Genomic DNA, 26,195 nt, shown 5'->3' with positions numbered 1-26,195 from the left:
TATTGTGTCTAACGTCTATATCATTCTTGGAGCCTATAAATACAAGATCTGGAGATTGAAGAAAAGAGAGAGTGGACACCCAAAAGAACATTCAGCTTGTTAGATTTTTTTCACATCAAGAGAGGGCATCAAAACAGATCTATCAGCTAGTTGAGAGCAAGCTTAAGGTGTGAAGAACAAATCAACAGATTTCTTGAGCTTCTCCAGTCAAGTTCTTCACACCCCACCCAACACACTCACATATTCGAGAGATGTACTTTGATGATTCGTTGAGTGAGAGTCTTTACACAAAGACGTTAAAGATTGTGTTTGTAGTCTTGGCATAAATACGTCAAACATTATGTGGATTCTGAGGTTGCAGCCTACAATCGAGTGTGAATATAGGAGTTCTGATTTAGGCAGTGGGTAACTCCTAAAGTTGGAGTGGGGTGATTACAAGACATTGTAATGCTCAAAGTCTTCCAGTGGATCCTTCCGTGAGGAAGAAGGGGTGACGTAGGAGATTGAGCTCCGAACATCCATAAACAAATTCTTGTCTCTTTACTTTATCGCATTTACTTATTGTTGTTATTTTTGGATGATTTTTTGAAGCATTTTATATGTTCTTTAAAGTACCAAAATATTGCATACAAAGTGTTTGATAAAATGCTTCAACCAAAATGTTTTTACTATCTCAACTTGTAATCTTTTCAAACGATTTCTCAAATGCTTAACCAGTTTTTAGATGGATTATTTCGAGTATTTTTCGCTTGGTTTTGTAACCAAACTCGATATAATTTATCGGTGCTCAGTTCGTATTCGAACATTTCAAGAACGAGCTATTGTAGCTCAAAATATTTTAAAAGTGTTTATTCACCCCCCCCCCCCCCCTCTCTCTACACACCGTTTTCGATCCTATCAAATAGATTTGACTAAAATTTTTAATCTCTTTTTCATCCTTATTTTTACCTTAGTTTTCCATAATTGTCTATGCATGTTTTTTTATCGATGCACAATTTGAGGGTGAAGCGATAAATTCGCAATGAAAGGAACTTTGCCCTCCATTTTCTTGTTTTTATATCACTTGTATGTAGTATATGCAAATAGATTAATTAAGAGGAAATATCAAAGAAATATTATCTTTAGTAATTAGTTTATATATATTTTAAAATATATTATTTTATATTAATTAATAGTTTATATTATCATCATCGATGATTTAGTCATCTTAAATAAATGTTTTCTTAATCATTATTATATATAAATGATAGTTTCACTAAGTATTATTTCTTGTTAATTAATAGTTTTAATTATTAACTTAATTCTCATTCTAAATTTATCATATTAAATTGATGTTTAGTTGTCTTTATTTTTACCAATTAAAAATTAACAACAAAAGTACGTAATTAAGATGACTTACAATAACTTTTTAGTTATAAATATTTCATTATCACGCATACCTCTCCATTTTTTAAAATTATGTTTTAGTTATAAAACTTATAATCATAAATTGTACGTCCAATTATTAATTAATAATTAGTGATAGCTGTAGGAGTAGGAGTATTAGTAAAAAGTTCAATAAAATATTAATAGTAAAAATATATATAATAATGCAATAAATCTCAGCAAAATCTGTTGTTAATATTATTTTTCTTTTTATGACTGATATAATTGAGTTTGATTTGTGATGAGATATTTTATTTTTTGTTCTATTATTTTAAAACATTAAAATCACTAATAATAACATTATGGTGATTCTCTATCGATAAATTATCTAAGCACATATTTTATTGAAGTTTTAAAATGGATAAAAATTTCTAAAACATTTTGTAGTAAACAGTATCTTAAATTATGTGTTTAAATGGTCTAATCATGTTTAGATAAGTTAAAATATGATTAAAAGATTTAAATATGATCAAACGGACCAAGAAATCGGATCCAGAATGTCTAGAAATGGTTGATGAACCAAAGTTGACTCAGGGAGTTCGGATGGTCCGATTTCAAGCCCAGCCTAGATCGGAGGGTCCGAACAGATCGGATGCAGTGATGTAGATCGGATGAAGCGGAGAGTTTGGAAGCTCCGAACGCAATATTGGATCGTCCTATCGTAGTTAGGTCATGCATTTGTTGAGGTGTCATCTCTGTTTGGACACACAGGAATTCGTATCGTTCGAAGGTGGGATCAGAACGTCCGAACTGTGCATGAATGCACCGTGGTCTGCATGCGATATTGGATCCTCCGAAGTGGGGATCGGATCGTTCGATCTCCTTCTATATATAGGAAATTCGAGTGCCCATTTTCTTTGCCAATTCACAAGTTTTCCCTCTCCTTTCTTGGTGGTTTGGGACATTTCTAGTCCGATAGCCGAGGGTCGGCGATAGCGAGGTGCTGCTAGGGTCGTAGAGGATCTGTGCCTAAGAGTTGGGGCCTTCTTCTTCAAAGGCCTAACCGAATGCATGTATACTTCGATATACTTAGTAGTAATTAGGATTATGTATTAGCTTATCTAAGTCTTTTAGATCAGTAATAGTGATATGGTAAATATTGGCTTGTAGGCTTGAATCCTAGAATGGTGCTTCTAGGACTGCCTTAGAGAGTTACGTAAGTACTGACTGAGATATCCAACAAGTATACATGCTTATGTATTGTATTTATGTGTCATGATATATTTTTTACTTCTTTAAGATATTATGTTGCATGTGCATATCATGTTCAATATGTTTCTCCTTTGAGATAAACATTTATAGTAAAGTTGCTCAATCCTATATTTATTGATTATATTATCTATCAACGGGAGACGCCGTGATGACGGAGACTGACACTACGGTGATTAGTACGAGTGTGTGGATGTACCCAGCGGAGTTGACCCCAGATGGTACTGCATACTCGATGACGCCTAGGTAGACTGAGCAATTACTCAGATATAATCAGTACCCAGTCACTTGCATGCATCATTTGAGTTTGTATAATTGTGCTTATTATGTTGAGCGTAGTCGCTCACGTCCTTTATTTTATTGTTGGACACCCTATTCGACAAAGCGGGTCTCAGACTAGACGACGCAGAGGGATCGAGGCAGGGTTGAGATCTGGAGCAGTGGTTTCTGTGAGTTCCCTTAGTTCTAGGGATTTGTTATAGTTTCGATTTGATTGTGTAACAAAGTATTCTAATTGGGTTTTTAGTATCGATTGTATTCTGCCAACTTGTTTTGTATTGTTGAGATATTTATTCCATGTTAATTTTTGTTTATCGTTTGTTAAATAAATTGCATGCTTAATCTTGCTTAGTAGTAGGTGATCCGGGTTGGATCGCTACATATTTAGTTATTTTTGTAATGATAGAGTAAAAAGTATGTGTATTTCTTCTTTCGGTACACTATTGCAATTTATCTAGTTCATTATGTATTTTAATATGATAATTTCAAACTAAAATAACTGTTTTATTTTATTTAATTTATTAATATCTTAATATTATATTATCATAATCACAAGATTTTTTTATGCATCTTAATTTATCTCATGCCTCTACTTTAATTTTCGAAACAAAAAATTATTGAATTATTACAATTTACATGCAGCTCATTATGTGTTTTATATGATAATTTCAAACAAAAATAATTATCTTTTTTTATTTAAATATTTTTTTCTTTATTAGTATCTTAATATTATATTATCATAATCAAAAGAGATTTTTATACATCTTAATTTATCTCATGTCTCTATATTTTTCGAAAAAAAATTATCGCCAATAATTCTCATAATACTAAATATAAGAATTATACATCCACTTAAAGTATTCAACAATAATTGATTGGAAAAAAGTAGATTCATGGGGAAAAAGTAGACGAACTTTTTGTTTATAGTATTCATATATATAAACAGTTAACATGATTTGCATGTAAGATGACAAACTTAGTTTGTAAGGTAATGGTGATTTCTAATAGGAGCGATGTTCCAATCTTTCTACCTTTATTCTCCCTTTTATTTATTATTATTATTTAAATAAACTTTTATTTATTATTTTTAAATGGTTTAGTAGGTTTATTGTACTTCATTTTCAATTTTATTAATTATTTTTAAAATGATTAAATCCGTCATTTTTAATTTTATTTATTAATTTTAAATGGTTTAATAGGCCTATTGTACTTAATTTAAGCGTAAACATTCTCCATAAATCGAAATCTAAATTTCTAAAATTTTATTTTTAATCATTATTTTTGTATTGAAAAAAATCTAGAAATTAGTAAAAATAACAATATTTTCTGGACTTTAAATTAAATTTTAAAATAAAGTGTAAATTTACTAAAAAAATAGAATTTTATTAATTTAAAATATGATTTCGCTAGTAGTGATGGACTCTTTGGTCCTTGAAATTTAAAAAAACTTTATTGCTATACAAAAAACATATATACACATATGTGTGTGTTATTTATGTATTTATTCACACTTCAATATATATTTATCGATTATGAGATGCTCCTTTATTTTACATATTTTATTTATTTATTTATTTATTATTATTATTTTTAAATAAACTTTTATTTATTATTTTTAAATGGTTTAGTAGGTCTATTGTACTTCATTTTCAATTTTATTTATTATATTTTAAAATGCTTAAATCCTTTATTTTTAATTTTATTATTAATTTTAAATGGTTTAATAGGCCTATTGTACATTTGTACTTAATTAATTTAATATGCTTATTGTACTTAATTTAAGCGTAACATTCCCCATAAATCGAAACCAAGATTTCTAAAATTTATTTTTAATCATAAATTAAATTTTAAAATAAAGTGTTAATTTACAACAAAAAAAAACAATTTTATTTATTTATAATTTGATTTCGCTAGTTGTGGTGGATCTCCTTGGTCCTTGAAATTTAAAAAAACTTTATTGCTATACAAAAAACAATTATACACATGTGTGTCTTATTTATGTATTTATTCATACTCCAATATATATTTATCGATTATGAGATCATCATTTCTTTTTACATTTGCACAAGGTTCGTGTTTTTGGTTCTCAAATTTTTTCCTCTTTATATTTATCAAACTCAAATACAAAGTTTCTTGTTCCTGTATGGCTTATGCTCTGAGGCGTGACACGATGTAATAATATATACAACAAGTGCTAAACAATAGGAAGTAGACAAACTAACCATTTTCGACTGCTTGATAACACTCTTGTAGCTTTCTTTTTGCCACTTCTAATTTCATCTGAACCAAAGCTTTGTTCTTAAAATCCAACTTCTGCAGATACAAGAATTCTTGGAGACATGAGATAGTAATTGAGCCAACGTACAAGTTCACATTGATATCTCTTGTACTTGCACAACTCACCTGTTTGGGAGGCATTGGTTTTTTCTGAATTGTGCCTGTGTCTGGTTTCTGCTGAATCTTGATGTTACTCTCAACCCTCGGCTGCAGCGCTGGTTTTGGTTTCATGGCCCTAGATTGATTGCTCGGAGGCTTTCGCCCATCTAGTTGAGATTCAGTACAGTGTGGTTTTGGTTTGGCTAGTTGACATTCACCATTTTGAGGCCTATTTGGTTCAAGCATTTGTTTCTTCAACCTTCCTGCTAGTCGGAGGAATGCTTGAATTACCGGGATCCTTGAGCTTCAACTTCGGAATGTCCGTCTTCTCAAGGGACAGCTCTCTGCTATTTTCTTGGTTCTTGTTGAAGGCCCCAGTGTTTCTAAGGTCTGAAATCGTAATCAAGAGCATGAATCTTTATTCGTTTTCAAAAGGGCAATTCTTATTAAAAGAACCGAATAGCCAAAATATAACATAATATATGAAGCGTTAAAAGGGAGAAAGAAACTCACTTCCATCATCATCCATGCCATCAAAGAACTTCACCAATCATGAAAAGATAGAAAAAATAAAATAAGTTAACCATGTCATGAAATCAGAAAAGTCAAAAATTGCAGAACTTTAACAACAAAATGAGGAGATATGACACCTTTGACAGCTCCATTGAAGCAGTAGTAGTAAAGAAAGCTCCTTCATCTAGCGGAGGAGACGGAAGCCCTCCCTCTTCTTCTTCTTCTTCAGCGGTCATTTTAACTAATTCTGTTTCGGCTTCTCCACCTAACAAAATAGGGGAAATTGCATATATCACCCTTGTGAAATCCCGTGCTAGCTAATAACCCCCTGTGAAAATTTTTTAAGCTAATAACCTCCTGTGATTCGAGATTTGTAGCATACACACCCCTTCTGGCTAAAAAATGACGAAAATTCCCTCGACTTTTATGAACTATTTAATTTATCATTTATTTTATGTATGGGTATTTTCGTTATTTTTTGCTGAAAAGGGTGTGTATGCTACAAATCTAGAATAACAGGGGGTTATTAGCTTAAAAAATTTTCACAGGGGGTTATTAGCTAACACGGAATTTACAAGGGTGATATATGCAATTTCCCCAACAAAATAATCCATTATTCATAATTAAGAAACACAAATTTTAGTTCATAATCAAAAAATCTTTATGACTAACTTCTTATAATGGCTACTGTAGCTTTCATCCATGCATCAATCATAATTCTCCATTCCCTGAATTTTCAAACAGAAAAGGAACAAACGTTCATTAACAGCTTTAAATGCGCCGGAAAAACATTCTAGATTGTTAGTTCACCAACGTAGCCACTATTCAAAATATCAGTAATAACTATAGACTCAAAATGGGGTATTGTGGTATGGAATAAAAGGAACAAACAAAAGTGGGGGAACCAAAGTTGAGTTGGCAGAGGACGGCTCCTCTCGCAGAATTACTATACATTCTATATACAACGAAGTATAGTTTCACTTTCTCAAAATATTTCAACTTCTAGTTTCACTCCTCTCCACTACTCTTTCAGTCTTTTGGCTCTGCCGCCATCTAACATACAAGGTAAGAGATATATAGTAATGCAATGTATTTTGACACGTATCAGTATGATTAGGTTCTTTCTCTTTAGTACTCCAAAACAAACTATACTCCAAGGAGAAACAAAACCGATAGTATCATAATTAGGCGATAGAAGACAGTTCATACTCCATTAATGCCGCAACAAGATTCTGAATATCCTTGGAAGCATGCTTTTGCAGAACCTTAACAGACTTTCCAATGTGAGTAACCTGAGATGAGATCATTGGAAACAAGATTAAGAACAAAATGTCGCAGAAGAATATAATCCTAAACAAGGATTCCGCTCGAACCTTTAGTGTCTCTAAGGAGATATGCATAAGTTGAAGCCGCCTCAATGAATCAAACAATAACTCCACCGGCTGGTCAAGAAAAACAAGGCAACAATCAAAACCATAACTAAAACAAACACAGGCAATAGCTAAAGTAGTAAGCAACAATTATACAAAGAACATCTACATAAACCAAATAAAAAAAAAAAACAAGTAAAAGAATCCCATTCGTCAGTTCAACCGAGAAAACATCAACAAAAGTAGACCTCAATCTGGTAGATAAAAATACCAAGTTTTTAGCAATATTTAATACAACATAGATTGAACCATAATGAACACAGAATAAGATATGTTGGCGGTTCATTGACAGAGAATGTTGGCGGCTCACTGGCTACTTTTGAATATTATAAATACTCGAGCATTTCAAAGATTCAGATACGAGACCAAGAGTGAAAAACACAAGCTATCAAAATCGAAGTTCATTCAAATTGAAAAGCCTTCACTCAGCATAACTCAGATACCCATATCATCAGATCAAATTCTCGACATTCTGAGTTAGAGAATATTTCAAAGATCGATCAAGTCCAAAGAAAGCACATACAAAATCGATCCAGATCAAAGCCATTCACAGCTATCCAGATCACATCACCGAAGCACATTTTGTAGCTTCATTGTGTAACTCAAAGCAGAGAGTTTGTTCTGCTTCGAGAGAGAATATTGCTAGGAGTTCATTTCAAAGGATTGATTGGATTGGATTTGTACAAAGCCTTGTATAAATCAAAGTCTTCTAGTGGAATCATTTTGGAAACAGAAGAAGGGGTGACGTAGGAAAATTCATCTCAGAACATCTAAAAACAACTCTATCTCTTTACTTACTGCACTTACATTATTCTATCTGTCTTAGCCTTACAAGTATTCAATCTGCAAGGAAGATTTCTTCCACCTGATAATTTCAGATCTTTCGAGCAGATTAAAGTTTTAAGCAACAAAACTTCTGTCTGATTTTCACAAATCAGATCGAAGAAACTTTAAATTTAAAAATAGTGTATTCACCCCCCCCCCCCCCTCTACACGTATTTTCGATCCTAACAAAAATATTAAAACACGAGGGTTATATTGTTCGAAAATATTACAAATTTTTTTATTAGTTGCAATGTTAAAGATTATATTGATTCCATAACTAATCATGTGATAGTTTTTCTTTCAAATAGTATATATATTATCAATTATTATAAAATATACTTTATTTAAAGAACGACAACACTTCAATAAAGGGATGGTAATTGATCGGATCTAAATTTATCCTTGTATTAAACCCGCCCCAGAGAGACGAGTTTAGACTCGCCCAAACATGTTCACAAGCAGGTCCCGGTGGGTCTTCGTGTTTGGCCAGACCCACCATATAAATTGCTATTAATAAAGATGATAATAATATTGACTTTTTCATATAGGAAAAATAATACATGTTAAATGAGAAAAAATCGTGAAAGAGATAAAAAAAATTCAACATATAGAGGAAAAAAATATTTATTAATAATTTAAATTAATATTTAAAATGCATTATATATGTTGTTGTTGTTGTTGTTGTTGTTGTTGTTGTTGTTGTTGTTGTTATTATTATTATTATTATTATTATTACATAAATCAATACTCGTAAAATAATTAATTAACACATAAATTAGAACATTACAAAATAAATATTTTATTTAATTGGATTAACATATCACTTATTAGCAAATACATAATAAATCATATCGTTTCAGAGCATACATACATAAGAAAGAAATAAAAAAAATGCATTATACCAAACATGTCATACTTGCTCAATATTAATCAACCAAATAATGGAAACTCGAGTTAATAATTGCATAAAAATCAATATCAATATTGATAACATGAGTTATTGATAATGTATTGTTAATATATATTGCTATAGAATAACGATGAATGTAAGTGATGAACATTAAAACTGTAAGCTTAATGAGTTTGATTCTCATTGATTACAAGGAGTGCAATGAAAGATTGTTGAGTGCAATAATTGTTCTTGCTTGGTTGTCGTGCGGTTTAAAATATTTGAGTTGCAATATTACCGCCAATTATAGCTTTTGGTAAAGTAGAAAGCGCTCGGTCCTATATATTATTACAAATTATTAATAAAATCTTCTTTATTTATAGAACAACATCACTTCAATATACTAAAAAATTTTAGAGATATTAAATTAAAAAAGAATATACATTTATTCTCAAAATGGATAAGACAGTTGAAATACAAGACAAAATGTTAACATTTTTAATCAAAAGCATTCAACATTCGAGCAAAAATTTAGCAATAAAAATTATTGCAATAGTAGATTTCAAACAAATTATCATGAAATTAAAAATAAAAAAAAAGTTAAATAATACATTGATTATTTACGATATTGACTTATAAATAATAGAAGATAATAACACAAAAATGGAGGTTGGAGACAATGAAATTATTTAGTTGGAGACAATGAAATTATTTATACTCTTGTAAAGAATTATTTCAGCATAATGCAACAAAAAAATCAAAGAATAAAGATATAAAAACAAAAATAATTGATAGAGAAAACATCACAAGAATTATTATCGAAGAAGATGACAAAATTAATTTTTTTAGGAATAAATAATGGATGGCAAATGAAAAAGTCGTGAAAGAAGAAAAATGGTTATACAAAGAAAAAAAGACGCTATAATTTAATTTAATGTTTAGAATGCATTATCTGTATTATTATTATTATTATTATTATTATTTTCTCAAAATCAGTAGTGATAAAATAATTTTTCAACACAATCTATTATTTATTATATTTTTTCTTAAATTTTATTTATTAAATATGTCATGACATCAAATTATATATTTTCCTCAATGTCTAATTTATACAAAATTATAGTATTTGTTACAACTTACAACCATTATTTGCAACAACGTTTGGCCAGACCCACCACAAAATTCTAACTTTTAAAAAAGTTAAAGAATAAGCTCAAGAATGCAATAAAAGTGATTTTTGACAACCGAAATATTCTTAAAATCAAACTTTCATCTATTTTCCTCATTTATCCCAACTTAAAATTCTTGAAATAAAATCTAGGAATTTATTGTCGAAATCCACCATCGTCGTATGCCGGAACCGGAGGTCACTGAACTCAAGAATCTCAATAATAATTAACTTAATAATTAAACAAATAACATCTGAAGGAATTTAAGCACTAACTTAGGAATTTAAAATCAACACTTTAAATATTTTGATGTCTCAGCGATAAATAATATTTTTAAATAATAAACATTGCAATTAAAATAATTTAAACAAAGTAGACAAACGTTTAAAACTAATTTAAATAAATACACAAACGGAATAAAAACATTTAAAATGACTTGAACAGTTAAAAGCATTTAAAATAAATAAGCTAGGCATTTAAAATAATTTAAAATAACTAATCGATAAACTTAAATTATTTTAAATAAATAAACTGGACAATTCAAATCATTTAAATAGACAAATCTTAAACATTTAAAATCATTTAAATAAATAAATCTTAAAAAATTAAAATTATTTAAATAAATAAATCTTAAATCTTTTATAATCTTTAAAACAATTAAGTAGCAAAATAAAATATTTTAAATGAATATATTTTAAACAATTAATATTTTATTAACACACAATAAAATAAAGAATTTAAATAAATTAAACTTAAAAAATAATAATCGTAATATTTATTAAATTTGAATACATGCGATTTAGTAGATTACATTTTAGGTACTACATTATTCGACGGGGCGGTTCTCAGACTAGAAGACGCAGAGGGATCGAGGCAGGATTGAGATCTGGAGCAATGGTTTCTAGAGTTCCCTTAATTCTAGGGATTTGTTACAGTTTTGATTTGGTTGTGTAACAAAGTAGTGCAAATTGCTCAAAAATCCCCAATGCAAACATGTTTTGCTCTACACTCCCTAGCCACTTTTTTGTACCATAATTTTTGTTAATTTGTATCACATCTTGTATGGTTTTGTACCACATATTGTATTGTTTTGTACCACATTTTAGGACTAGGGACCCCAAAGCAAAATATGTTTGCATTTGGGGATTTTTGAGCAAATTGCCCAACAAAGTATTCTAATTGGGTTTTTAGTGTCGATTGTATTCTGCCGACTTGTTTTGTATTGCTGAGATATTTATTCCGCTGTTAATTTCTGTTTATCGTTTGTTAAGTAAATTGCATGCTTAATCTAGCTTAATAGTAGGCGATCCGGGTTGGGTCGCTACACATTTAGTTATTTTTATAATGATAGAGTAAAAAGTATGTGTATTTCTTCTTTCGGTACACTATTACAATTTATATAGCTCATTATGTATTTTAATATGATAATTTCAAACTAAAATAACTGTTTTATTTTATTTTTTTTATTAATATCTTAATATTATATTATCATAATCACAAGATTTTTTTATGCATCTTAATTTATCTCATGCCTCTACATTAATTTTCGAAACAAAAAATTATTGAATTATTACAATTGACATGCAACTCATTATATGTTTTACATGATAACTTAATTATCTTTTTCTGTTTAAATTATTTTTTTTCTCTATTAGTATCTTAATATTATATTATCATAATCAAAAGATATTTTTATACATCTTAATTTATCTCATGTCTCTACATTTTTCGAAAAACACTATCCCCAATAATTCTCATAATAATTAAATATAAGAATTATACATCCACTTAAAGTATTCAACAATAATTTATTAGAAAAAAGTAGATTTATGGGAAAAAGTAGATGAATTTTTTTTTTTATAGTATTTATATATATAAACAGTTAACATGATTTGCATGTAAGATGACAAGCTTAGTTTGTAAGGTAATGGTGATTTCTAATAGGAGCGATGTTCCAATCTTTCTACCTTCATTCTCCCTTTTATTTATTATTATATTATTATTTAAATAATCTTTTATTTATTATTTTTCAATGGTTTAGTAGGTCTATTGTACATTTGTACTTCATTTTTAATTTTATTTATTGTTTTTAAAATGATTAAATCCTTCATTTTTAATTTTATTATTAATTTTAAATGGTTTAATAGGCCTATTGTACATTTGTACTTAATTAATTTAATATGCTTATTGTACTTAATTTAAGCGTAACATTCCCCATAAATCGAAACCTAGATTTCTAAAATTTTATTTTTAATCATTATTTTTGTATTGAAAAAGATCTAAAAAATTAGTAAAAATAACAATATTTTTTGGATTTTAAATTAAATTTTAAAATAAAGTGTAAATTTACAAAAAAAAGAAACAATTTTATTTATTTAAAATTTGATTTTGCTAGTTGTGGTGGATCTCCTTGGTCCTTGGAATTTAAAAAAACTTTATTGCTATACAAAAAACAATTATACACATGTGTGTCTTATTTATGTATTTATTCATACTCCAATATATATTTATCGATTATGAGATCATCATTTCTTTTTACATTTGCACAAGGTTCGTGTTTTTAGTTCTCAAATTTTTTCCTCTTTATATTTATCAAACTCAAATACAATGTTTTTTGTAACTAATTAACGGATTACAATTATGAAAGAGCGAAAATGAAGATCCTAAGAGCTAAAATGAAAATCCTCATTTGAAATTGGTAGCTCCGTCATCGTTGCACCCCATCGTTACCTAATATACGGCCCCCAAAATTTACAATCTTGGATCCGTCCCTGACAGTAGCTACCGGCGCCTATTCTTGTTGGATAAGCCGGCCTTCATGTGCTGATTATTCCTCGGCGCAAAACTCTTTTTGGGAAGATCGTGAAGCTCCACCACTTGTATTGTTCTCCGCTTCTTGGCTGTTGAGATGTGTGATGATTAATATTAGATGAAAGAGTTTAATGATAGATCATATGACATACAAGTTTCTCACTATATGTATAGAACCTTATACTGCTTTGTGAAAGAAGGCCTTAAAGTGTAATAGACCTATATTGTAAGTTGGGTCAATAATTTCCCAGACAACGAAAAATGCAAAGCTTTCGCTATCAGGATTCACTGCATAGAATCATGTTTACGGCCTACTTCCTGTATGGCCTATGCTCCAAGGCATGACACGATGTAATAATATATACAACAAGTGCTAAACAATAGGAAGTAGGCAAACTAACCATTTTCGACTGCTTGATAACACTCTTGTAGCTTTCTTTTTTCCACCTCTAATTTCATCTGAACCGAAGCCTCGTTGTTAAAATCCAACTTCTGCAGATACAAGAACAGTTGGAGACATGAGAGAGTAATTGAGCCAACAGGTTCACATTGATATCTCTTGTACTTGCACAACTCACCTGTTTGGGAGGCATTGGTTTTTTCTGAATTGTGCCTGTGTCTGGTTTCTGCTGAATCTTGATGTCACTCTCAACCCTCGGCTGCAGCGCTGGATTTGGTTTCATGGGCCTAGATTGATTGCTCGGAGGGTTTCGCCCATCTAGTCGAGTTTCAATACAGTGTGGTTTTGGTTTGGCTAGTCGACATTCACCATTTTGAGGCCTATTTGGTTCAAGCATTTGTTTCTTCAATGTAGCTTCCTGATTTTCTCTCTTTTCAACCTTCCTGCTAGTCGGAGGAATGCTTGAATTACCGGGATCCTTGAGCTTCAACTTCGGAATGTTCGTCTTCTCAAGGGACAGCTCTCTGCTATTTTCTTGGTTCTTGTTGAAGGCCCCACTGTTTCCAAGGTCTGAAACCGTAACCAAGAGCATGAATCTTTTATTCGTTTTCAAAAGGGCAATTCTTATTAAAAGAACCGAATAGCCAAAATATAACATAACATATGAAGCGTTAAAAGGGAGAAAGAAACTCACTTCCATCATCATCCATGCCATCAAAGAACTTCACCAATCATGAAAAGATAGAAAAAAACAAATAAGTTAACCATGTCATGAAATCAGAAAAGTCACAAATTGCAGAACTTTAACAACAAAATGAGGAGATATGACACCTTTGACAGCTCCATTGAAGCAGTAGTAGTAAAGAAAGCTCCTTCATCTAGCGGAGGAGACGGAAGCCCTCCCTCTTCTTCTTCTTCAGCGGTCATTTTAACTGATTCTGTTTCGGCTTCTCCACCTAAGAAAATAATCCATTATTCACAATTAAGAAACACAAATTTTAGTTCATAATCAGAAAATCTTTATGACTAACTTCTTGTAATGGCTGTTGTAGCTTTCATCCATGCATCAATCATAATTCTCCATTCCCTGAATTTTCAAACAGAAAAGGAACAAACGTTCATTAACAGCTTTAAATGCGCCAGAAAAACATTCTAGATTGTTAGTTCACCAACGTAGCCACTATTCGAAATATCAGTAATAACTATAGACTCAAAATGGGGTATTGTGGTATGGCATAAAAGGAACAAACAAAAGTGGGGGAACCAAAGTTGAGTTGGCAGAGGACGGCTCCTCTCGCAGAATTACTATACATTCTATATACAACGAAGTATAGTTTCACTTTCTCAAAATATTTCAACTTCTAGTTTCACTCCTCTCCACTACTCTTTCAGTCTTTTGGCTCTGCCGCCATCTAACATACAAGGTAAGAGATATATAGTAATGCAATGTATTTTGACACGTATCAGTATGATTAGGTTCTTCGACTACCCAGATAAAGAAAATGGATTTCTTGATCAAAGATAAGGCGTCCGAATTCAATCTCTTTCAAGAAGTTGGGTTCTGCATGTAAATTTAAATTCTTCACTTCAAGATTAAAAAACTCCGACAAATCCCAAGAAAAAGAAAAGAACACAGTCTAAAGAAAGTCTATTTCCCGAATGAGAGAGAACCTTATATGGAGAGCGAATGTATCGCTTGGATAGAAGAAGGAATATTTTCTGTGGGCTTAAAAGTTTGAAAAATATGAAGAAATTGGCAGGTGATGTGCACAAATATAACGGGGCGGTTTCAGTTCTTTGCGTACGTATGCTGCGACAAATATTTGTGATGCTGCTTACAAAATTCATAAATATTATTATTTACAATTTATCCATATCATAAAATTATCTCGATGAAAAAATCTTTTCGTGAAATATACAATGAAAATTACAAATTCGGTTACAAATTATATTTGAAATCATAAATTCATCCCTACATTTTATTTTTTTTAAAAAAAACTCTTTCAAAAATGTATTTTTGTAATTTCATATGCATTTAATAACCTAATGTGTGATCTAATTTGTGCCTGCTACATGATCCTATTTTTATTAGTACATGTCAGATAATTTTGTAATTTTAAAAATTACGTTGTAATCGTTTTTGTAATCTAATGCTTGCTTTTTTTTAATTTATAGATTTAAATTTGACTTTTGTCTTTTTGGGTTTGATTGAATAAATAATAATACGATAAAGGCTTAAAAAGATTGTTTTAATAATTAAATCATTAATTAGATTTGATGCATAAAAGTGGCGTTGAGTAATTTGGAACAATTAGGCAGGCAACGAGACTGTTGCATCGGATAGATATTCGGAGACTCGATTTTATTTGGGTCGTGCTAAATTCACTCACCTGTGACAATCAGAGCAAAGGGTTTCCGCAAGAATTTACGCGGGACCCACTACTTTTTAAAAAATTTCAGTATACAAAATTAAAATAGAAATGGAGAAATCGTCATTACAATAATAATATATTTTAAAATATTTTCCATTTTTAAATTTGAAATATTGAACAAATCCGATATCATATCTTATTTTATCGGTTTCAGATTTACCAGATTATAACTGTAACATGATAAATAATCGAAAATTGGATTACGCTTGAATAAAATCAATTTTCACCAATTTGAAAATATTTTATTAAAATATGTCTAAAGAAATCATATATAAGTCTTTAGTAATTTTTTAATTTATTTATGAATTATTTATTTATATATGTAGCGTGCATGCTATATAATATAGCGGTGTGAAAACGATTTTAACCTAGTTATCGTATTCTGATGGATCTATTTTAAATGGTTTTGAATCTATTTTTAGATCGACACAATTATAATGTTTTTGGATTAATTGAATCGAATTTAGATCGGATCTAGATTGATTTAATGTGTTAACCATATCTAGTTGCAGCGTGTCCAAACTAAATATAATTTGCTATATCCAATTGTGACAACATATAATAAGTAGATTTGACTAAGGAATAATATTTAGCCGACTAGAAAATCCAAATTTTAAAGTCTCAATCATTCAAAAATTTCTATAATTAGGAATTTAAGGATTTGATCTTGGGCAAAAATACAAATTCCTTCCGAGCCCAAAATTCTCTGTTAAGGCAAAATATTTCTAATAAGAGTATCAAATGGGTCCGTCCATCCATCATCAAATGGGACAATTCGGCGGTCTCCAAAAAAACCTCGTCCCATCCAATTGTAGGTGACAGGTTAGGCATGTCAATCTATCAAAAATAAAATAAAAATAAATAAATGTGAACAACACTGATACTTCAAAAAAAAAAAAAGAAACAATTTTACATGATAATTTTTTTTTAAAATCACATCATAATAAATAATAAATATTACAATCAATCAAACAATCGTATAAAAATTTTAGTATCAGCTACTATATTTTGTATTTAAAAAAAATCACATACTCAAATATTTAATCACATAACATATTAGTTTTATTTTTTTAAAAAAAAATACATTAAAAATAAGTGTATTGACACAACAATTTTAAAAAAATTATAATTTTAATTTATTTTTTTTTTTTAGATTTGGCGGGACGGGAATCCGTGTGCCGTACAACCATAACCTACATTCTATTTAAGAGCCCCGCCTCCAAACAAGCCACTAAAATCATAATTTAACCCATCAATTTTTCATGATCAAGATAGGTTGTCATGATCAATCTAATCCATTTTTACTACTCTATTTCTAGAATCGGGTTTTTCATTTTTGGGTCCTTTGTTATTTGTAAGAAGTAAGAACCATAAGTTTAAGTTCATGTCGGGTATTATCTGATTTTTTAAAAATATATATTTACATAATATTTTAAAATGAATTTATAGTTTTTAAATTAACTAAAATATATGTAAACTTAAAATACAAAAATTTATTATCGAGTATAGAATTATGTCGGATTGGAGTTCGGCTTCAAACTATTTAAGGTAACGAAACAGGTTTGGCTAAACTACGAGACCCGCTTTGTAGTATCCGTAATCTAACGTGTTTAATCTAGGTTAGACTCGCTAAAAATTATATAATTTTTAAATTTATTCAATATGAAATAAAAATTAAAATTTAAATAAATTGATCGGGTTACTTCCAAATTTATATTAATAATATTTAGGAGTAAAAAAAAAAAATTATCTTAAGTTAAAATCTTGTTAGGATCGACAATATTTGTAGAAGGGAGGGGGTTGAATACACTATTTAAAAACTTTTAGAAATTTTTCGATCTGATTTGTGAAAATCAAACACAAGTTTTGTTGCTTAAAACTTTGATCTGCTCGAAAGATCTAAAATTATCAGGCGGAAGAAATCTTCCTTGCAGATTTGAATAATTAGAAAGCTAAGGCAGATTAAGTAATGTAAATGTGGTATGTAAAAGGGACAGAGTTTTTTATGGATGTTCGGAGATTAATTCTCCTACGTCACCCCTTCTTTTATTTTCAGAAGGATTCCACTAGAAGACTTTGATTTATACAACGCTTTATACAAATCCAATCCGATCAATCCTTTGAAAGGAACTCCTAGCAATACTCTCTCTCGAAGCAGAGCAATCAATTTGCTTTGAGTTACAAAAACGAAGCTACAGAGTGTGCTTCGATGTTTTGATCTGGATAGTTGTGAATGGCTTTGATCTGGATCGCTCTTGAATGTATTTCTTTGAGTTCAATCGATCTTTGTAATACTTTCTAACTCAGGATCTCAAAACTTTGATCTGATAATCTGGGTTTTTGAGTTAGGATATTGAGTGAAGGCTTTTTGGCTTTGAGGATAAACTTAGATTTCGATAGCTTGTGATTTTCACTCTTGGTCTCTTGTTAGAATCTTTGAATCCCTTGAGTATTTATAGTCTTCAAAAGTAACCAGTGAGCCGCCAAAATTTTTTGAGAATGAGCCGCCAACATATCTCATAAATTGGCTCACAAATCTTGACTTTGAGGGAAGCCAATCAACGTTCAAAATCCCATTAAATGTTTTTTTCTTTTACTTCAACAACCTCAACAACGGTTACTTCAGAGTGAGACTTTTATCTGGTTGATGGCTACTTGATCTGTCTTGATCGATCTGGATTGTTCTGGTGGAAGTCTGTTGTATTTGATCCGTTGAAGTAAATTGTTCGTGAAGAAACGTGGATCAAATACTTGGTTCATCCGGAAATCGGACATTTGATCTGGAAGCTTTAAAATTTGATCTTGATGAGTCCGAATTGATTTGTCCTTAAATTATTTTATTACTTGGTTTTGTTTTGACTTGTTATCACCAAAACTTTAGAGTTTTATCTCCAACAATTTCTCCATTTTGGTGATATCAAAACAAAGTCAATATCCAGATCAAATTATGATAAAGGTGGTAGATCGAAATGCTTTCCAAATGTGTACTTTCATAGATCGAGTAATAATTTTAGACAAAATAAATGTCAAAAATTAATTTTCCAAGAATATTGTTGCATTGATCTGATCTACTCTGCTCTTCTCTGATATGATAATATTCACTTCTTTCCTTTTCCTTTGGCCTTAGATGAGGTAGCCTTTTCCCTCTTTTTGGCATCACCATTCTCTGATAAAAGATCCAGAATAACTTTGAGTTGGGTGCCAAAAGTATCATGAATTTGCTTGTTGTGAGCTTCAGTAAAGGCTTCTAGACTTTCCAGCTTTCGAATAATGTTCATATATTCTATTGTATGATGCTTTCGAACATTTAATACAGATTCGCTGATGTTATTGACCATTGTCAGCATGTGTGAATTGAAATCGCGAAGCTCTGTAGAAGTTTGAACTTGATTGATATGCAGTTCAGATACCATAGAGAACAGTTGAGTGAGAGATTTAGATAAGAATTTATCTGGTCTGACCTCGATCGGATTGGAAGTAGAAGGAGCAGCATCGTCAGAATGAGAAGAATCACAAGGTTGAAGTAGTTGAGCTGTGACGGCAGTAGGTTTAAAAACAGCATCTTCCATAATTTCAGATGAATCAATTTGATCTGAAACATATATTTCCGATAAAGTCGCAGATGGAAGATTCAACTTATCCGTGAACATGACAGTAATGGGCCTGAATATACTGTGAACTATATCAGTCCTAACTATTTTAAAAATAGGAGGCAGATCTATTACCAAATGTTCAGACGGAACTGTTTCCACTGATCCTGCAGATAATACTTGACTTTGTTCTACCACTGGAACGAATGGAACAATTGCTGTGTTCAGATCAATGTTGGAGGCGAGCATTTGTTCTAGTGACTTAATTCAAACTTCTTCAACAAAAGAGTCATCAAGAGCATGAATGTTGAACGATAATTCATCCATGGCTTGATTTTCAGATGAAATAAGATGCTCAACCAGTTGATCATCAAGAACATCTTGTGCAACCAGTGGTTCTTCAATTTCAACTTCAGTCACCAAGGGTTCTTGAGATGCAGAGAGTTCAGTCTGTTGTGCATCTAAGATTTGATCACTTGATTGATCTTCATTGGGATGTGATCAGTGGTTCCTCAGATAGGAATTCTACATCAGGCTTGTTGGAAAGTGCAACATCAATAATCGGAGCTTCCTTTGGAGGAGAAGCAGCACTAACCGGTGAGACATTTGGTGTGATTGGATCAGTAGACAAACTGAGTTCATCCTAGAAGTTTAGATCACTTGCAGCAAAGCAAGTAGCAGATGAAGAAGACTGTACTTTGGTCTAAGTTTCCAGAGGAAAATCTTGTATAATCATTTGAGCAGTAATAGTCATAAGATGAGCGTCATTCTCTAGTTGATTAAGTGCGACAGTTTGATCAAAAATATCCAAACTTGCGGGATTGAGCCTTGTCCTCTGTAACCTCGGATGAGCTCGAAAAATTTTTTCCTTTAGCCTGAGATTTACAAACTCTCTTCTTTCCAGTGCTCGAGAGATAACTTGAGTCTCAGCCCACTCAAGGATTCTATTCTCAAGAGTTGCAATGCTTTCCAACTTGGCTAAAGTCTTGATCTTTGAAAAGTGATCCTCAGTTCGATGAAATACCCACCTGTCAAAAATCTTTATCTTTTCTTCTGCATTTTTGATGATGTAATCAGCAGTCAGATCAATTATCCTTTGAGCATTGGAGGATGTATCCGATACATCACCAGGCTTTTTGAAGAATCCAGACTGAAGAGTGGTGATGTTCATATGAGTCAGCAGAGGAACAACACTTTCCACCATTGATATGGGGATAGCTGGAACTGGTGCAGATTGAATAGCCTGTGGGATCCTAGGAGGAGGTCTAATCGTTTTCCTTCTCTTCTGTGGATGAGGCTCAATGATTTCTGCCAAGGTCATTTGATCTGACTCGGAGGTTTTTGATTCAGATGAATATATCAAAGTTTTCCTTTTTGCTGAAGTCTTTCTTCTTGGTGCTGCTGGCTTTTTAGATTTAGCAGCTTCAATTGCCAAAGGCTTGGATTCATCTGGTAGTGTCAAGTCTTCGATTTCATCTGGATTAGGCGTACCATCTTTGAATACTATCATTTGCTTTCCCTTGTACACCTCGATGGCCCTTTCGTTCAGAGTCTTATGCGGATGAAGATTAGAAGAAGATCCCAGATGGACATTCAAGTCATTCAAAATCTCTCCGATCTGAATGGCAAATCCTTGGAATTGAATTGTTGGAGCAAAGATCATAGCAGATAGAATATCTAACAGAACAGTAGACCAATTGATAGTAATACCAGCAGAAATGGCAACCATAACATCAAATTTTTTAGATGTAATTGCATCGAAGAAACCTGCTTTGGCCAGAAGTGATTTGGCCACAATGTCGTGCAAGATTCTGAATTTCATCTTTAATTTTTTCTTTTTGCAAGGTATTCTGATTGGCTTGTCTGTCAAAGAGTACATGCTCTTCATTTGTTTCTTCGTTGCAGCAGATATCTTCGAGAAATCAGTGATTCCCTATCTTGGCAGATCAAATGAAGAAGTGAATATGGCAGATGTAATTCGTACTGATTCTCCACCCAGAGTTGCAGAGATAACACCATCTTCAAACTTTGCGGTCTGAAAGAATTTGGGTAGTGCCTACTTGTAAAGCGATTTCCCTCCTTTGAGAAATTTCCGTAGCCCAGAAGCTTCAATCGTTTTGAACATGTTCACCATTCCTTGATCTGTAAGATCGAACACGGTGTGGAAATCAATGAGAAGAACATTTTGGGTGATTGGCATCATCTGTTCCTGCAAAATAGAAGGAAGGTTGCGAGTAATTTGTTCTTTTGGAAGAGATGTTTAGGGCTCAGAAATGTTAAGTGTCAAAGAAACAATGCTTCATATAAGTTTTAAAAGGTTTTGCCCAAATACGTGGCTATCTGACGTAAGAAGCCTTTCAAATTCAAAAAGATGCGGCTGATAATTATTAAGTCTAAACACGCTGCAAAAATAATAATATTTAAATGCGATTTCTGGAACATAAAACGACAAAGATATCCTCTACAAATAGGACACTCGTATGAAAAGTCCAAGTAACTTTTCATTTGCAAAATAGAGTTCCAGATAAGTTTGCCACGAGTTCTGATCTATCCGTTGAAGAATTTAAGGAGGAGCTTTAGGAGTTCATCCTAAAATGGGTAATGAGGCTTTGGTTCAAAGTCGTAGAAATCAGGATGTATCACCAGACTCCGTTCCTTCCACGCAAACAAGAAGATGTTTGGGAACTGGAAGATAGAAAGAATAAGTATCTGGAGTTATTGGGTTCGAGAAAGGTTGAGGACATTTTCTCTTACAAGTGTTTGTCCTTTATCATGTATAGGAAGGAGGAGCGAGTCCTCACTCATCTGATCAATGCAGGTGAGTACAAGGGCAGACGTTTTGATCTGTCATTGCTGGAGTGGTTGAACAGGTGGTGTATCAAAGAGGATGTGAGAAAGAGGGTGTGGGCTCCAAAGAAAAGGTCTGCGGATGAACTGTATAAGATTGATTAAGTATGTATGCGAAAAGTGTAGTAGAAGCATGTATGCAATCCAAGTTTATGAAACGGAATATTTTCCTTATTCTTTGTTTCTGTGTTCATATGTAGTGTGCAGATAAAACTAATTAATGTGAACATGTAATTTTTATGCAAAAGAAATAAGACTTATCTAAAAATTAAGATCAAATAAGGTCACACAAATCAGATAAGATTTAAATCAGATGAAAGTTTCAACGAATCAGATGAAAGATTATCCTAGAGGTTGAACAATCATAAATTTAAATTTTATGCTAAGATCAAATAAGGTCACATAAATCAAATAAGATTTAAATCAGATGAAAGTTTCAACGAATCAGATGAAAGATTATCCTAGAGGTTGAACAATCATAAATTTAAATTTAATGTGTAGTCAGATAATAATGATGAGATTTTGATATATTCATAGCAAGATTTGATATATAATGCATATACGCAGAAAATAAAGGAAAATATTGGTGATTGGACATGCTGTCTGTAAAATAATTACGTTACTATTCCACTTCTTGCATAGAATAGGAAATGGTATTTAAGTCAAAATAAAGGCTGAAAAGTTTTGAGGATCTCAAGCAGGATTTGATGCAATCCAAGAGATATGCAGATCGAATTTAATATAGCTTCAATAAATAAGTAAACATTGATTGGACGTTTGTGAGGCTGAGGCGTCGCATGGCCTTTCATCTCTTTGAAATGCACCTATAAAATAAGGCTAAGTGAAAAAGGTTAGTAACACAAAAATTATGGCAAACATGAATGGCAATCACAATATTTCATCTTTCGAGCAAGAGTATGAGATCCGGAAGGATCAGTATAGGAGGAGAGTGTTTGAACGAGGGATGAGAATGTGGCATTTCTTGGATTCTCTCCGCTGTCCTCGTCGTTCCAACCGTCCTCCGTTGTCTCATGAGATGTGTCATCGTAATTATGCAAGGATATGGAAGTGCAAGCTCATTCTTGGTACTCAAAATACATGAGGCGTCCTGAAGTCTTCATGAGTTTGACTTCTCATTCTTCTCACAGAGCGAAATGAGATGCACAACATATGCTTTGAAGATGACGTCTGCAATGGTCCGGGCTCCCTAAGTGTTTGGATGATCAATTGGAGTATTGAAATGCGTAGTAGAATAGATCTTGCCCGTGTAGCTTATAATGCAGATCAATAAATGAAATGCAATGGATTTCTGCTTCTTATCCGTTCTTGTTCAAACATATAATCATTATAGTATTGAGTAAATATTCCCCTTAAACATGTGCATAATTAATCAATATCAATTAAACGAAGAACATTTCAAAAATAAGAAAACTTAGCGTCGGGTAATGGCTTGGTGAAAATATCAGCAACTTCCAGATCAGTTGAGATAAGTTCCAGACGAACGTCTTTCTTTTGAACATGATCTCGGGTGAAATGGTGACGTATGTCAATATGCTTTGTTCTGGAATGTAGAACTGGATTGTATGTGATGGCAATTGCACTTGTATTGTCATAGAAAATTGGTGATTCAGATGAATCAACACCATAATCTCTGAGTTGCTGTTGAATCCAGAGCAATTGTGCACAACAACTTCTTGGTGTCTTAGTATTCTGATTCAGCTGTAGATGTAGCAATAGATGTTTGTTTCTTACTGAACCAAGAAATAAGCATATCTCCAAGAAATTGACAAGTCCCACTTGTGCTTTTACGATCAATTCTGCAACCTGCATAATCTTCATTTGAGTAACCAATCAGATTAAAACTTGAGTCCTTTGGATACCACAATCCGACATTCTGAGTTCCCTTTAGATACTTTAGAATCCTTTTGGCAGCAATGAAGTGAGATTGTTTCGGATCAGATTAAAATCTTGCACAGAGACCGATTGAGAACATAATATCTGGTCTTCTTGCTGTCAGATAAAGTAAGGATCCTATAAGTCCCCTGAATAGATTTTGATCTACCGAAGGTCCAGATTCATCTTTGTCCAGTTTTATTGAAGCCCTTATTGGAGTACTAGCAGCAAAAAAATTCTCCATTCCAAATTTCTTCAGAAGTTTTTTTGTGTATTTGATCTGATTTATGAATATTCCTTTTTATATGTCTGACTAGTAATCCCAGGAAGAATGACAATTCTCCCAGCATACTCATTTCAAATTTATCATGCATCATCTTAAAAAACTTCTTGCATAATTTGGGGTTACATGGCCCAAATATGATATCATCAACATATATTTGAACTAATAAAGTATTATCACCTTTGACAAATTTAAAAAGAGTTTTATCTACAGAACCAATAGTAAAACCATGATCATTAAGAAAAAGTGAAAGTGTATCATACCAAGCTCGTGGAGCTTGTTTCAACCCATAAAGAGCTTTATCCATCTTGAATACATGATCTGGATAAGTTTGACTTTCGAATCCTGGGGGTTGTTCAACAAACACTTCTTCTTGAAGAAGACCATTGAGAAATGCACTTTTAACATCCATCTAGTACAAAGTTCGGTGGATGAGTCTTGGACCATCTGTAATTTGGACCAAGTTGATCTGTGTTTCTTTGTTGATCTTGATCATCGTTATGTTCAATATGATCTGTGTTTGTTGGAACCTCATTATCAATTGGTGGTTATTCTGGTCTCTGTTCTTCAACTTGATCTGGTTCACATTGAATTTCTCTATTCCGTCTGATTTGGATCTCTTCTTCATCATCTATATCAAGCTTCGAGTATTTTATTCTTTTACTAAGATCATTTAAACTTGGAGATTCATTAGTGACAGATGTTTCATCAAAAACAATGTGAACTAATTCTTCAACTGTTAGAGATTTAGTAATGAATACTCTATAAGCTTTACTAACAGATGAGTATCCAAGAAACAAACCAGAATCTGATCTGAAATCAAGTGCAGTAAGATGAGTCTTACCATTGTTGTGGATGAAGCTTCTACAACCAAATACCTTAAATTATGATATCACTGGAACTTTACCATACCAGATCTCATAAGGTATTTTTCCGACTTTCTTATTAATCATTGATATGTTCTGAGTATAACAAGTTGTTTTTACAGCTTCTGCCCAAAACTTTTGTGAAATACCTTAATCAGCAATCATTGTTCTAGCAGCTTCTTTTAGAGTTCTATTTCTCCTTTCTGCAACACCATTTTTGTTATGGCGTTCTAGCTGCAGAATACTCATGCTTGATTCCATGATTTTCCAGATAAGTAGATAGAGTTTGATTTGTAAACTAGGTTCCTCTGTCACTTCTAATTTTATCAATCGTTTGAGATTTCTCATTTTGAAGTCTTAAAATAATTTTAATCAATTGGGTGGCAGTTTGATCTTTGGATTTTAAAAATATCACCCAAGTAAATCTTGAGAAACATCAACAATAACCAAGGTGTACTTCATTCCCCCTAAGCTCATTACTGGTATAGGACCAAAGAGATCCATGTGCAATAGTTCTAAGCTTTTGGAAGAAGAGTTACAACCTTTATTTTTAAAATTTGATATGATTTGCTTACCTAGTTGGCAGGCCGTACAAACTTTATCTTTTGAAAACTCGATTTTTGGTAGACCTGTAACCAATTCATGTTTACTCAGATTTGCTAAATATTTGAAGTTCAAGTGATTGAATCTCTTGTGCCATAACCAATTTTGGTTCATCTTTGATGCTACCAGACAGATTGAGTTGAGTGGTTGTGATATGAATCTTATGTATGAAAGGCAACACGATTTCAACGAATCGCACCTCAATTCGATAACAAAAGAATTCAATAATGTTGTCCCGACTTTGAAACAAGTAACAGATTTTGGAATCTCCACCTCTAGTTGAACCTGTAACTAGCAACAGAGAATTCACGATAGAAAACAATCAAAGATTCAATTAGACCTTCAAAGGAACCTG

The 26,195-nt window shown here is 31.9% G+C and overlaps 1 pseudogene; it reads right to left on the bottom strand.

Moving 5' to 3' along the window:
- Window positions 1-5,130: 5,130 nt before the first annotated feature.
- On the bottom strand, window positions 5,131-19,597 carry LOC140889734 (uncharacterized; annotated as a pseudogene).
- Between the last annotated feature and the right edge of the window lie 6,598 nt (window positions 19,598-26,195).

The sequence above is a fragment of the Henckelia pumila genome, chromosome 3 (genome assembly GCF_033568475.1).
Source record: "Henckelia pumila isolate YLH828 chromosome 3, ASM3356847v2, whole genome shotgun sequence".
Taxonomy (NCBI): domain Eukaryota; kingdom Viridiplantae; phylum Streptophyta; class Magnoliopsida; order Lamiales; family Gesneriaceae; genus Henckelia; species Henckelia pumila.
The sequence above is the reverse complement of the archived record's forward strand: the minus strand, read 5'-3'. Positions and strand labels throughout refer to the sequence as shown.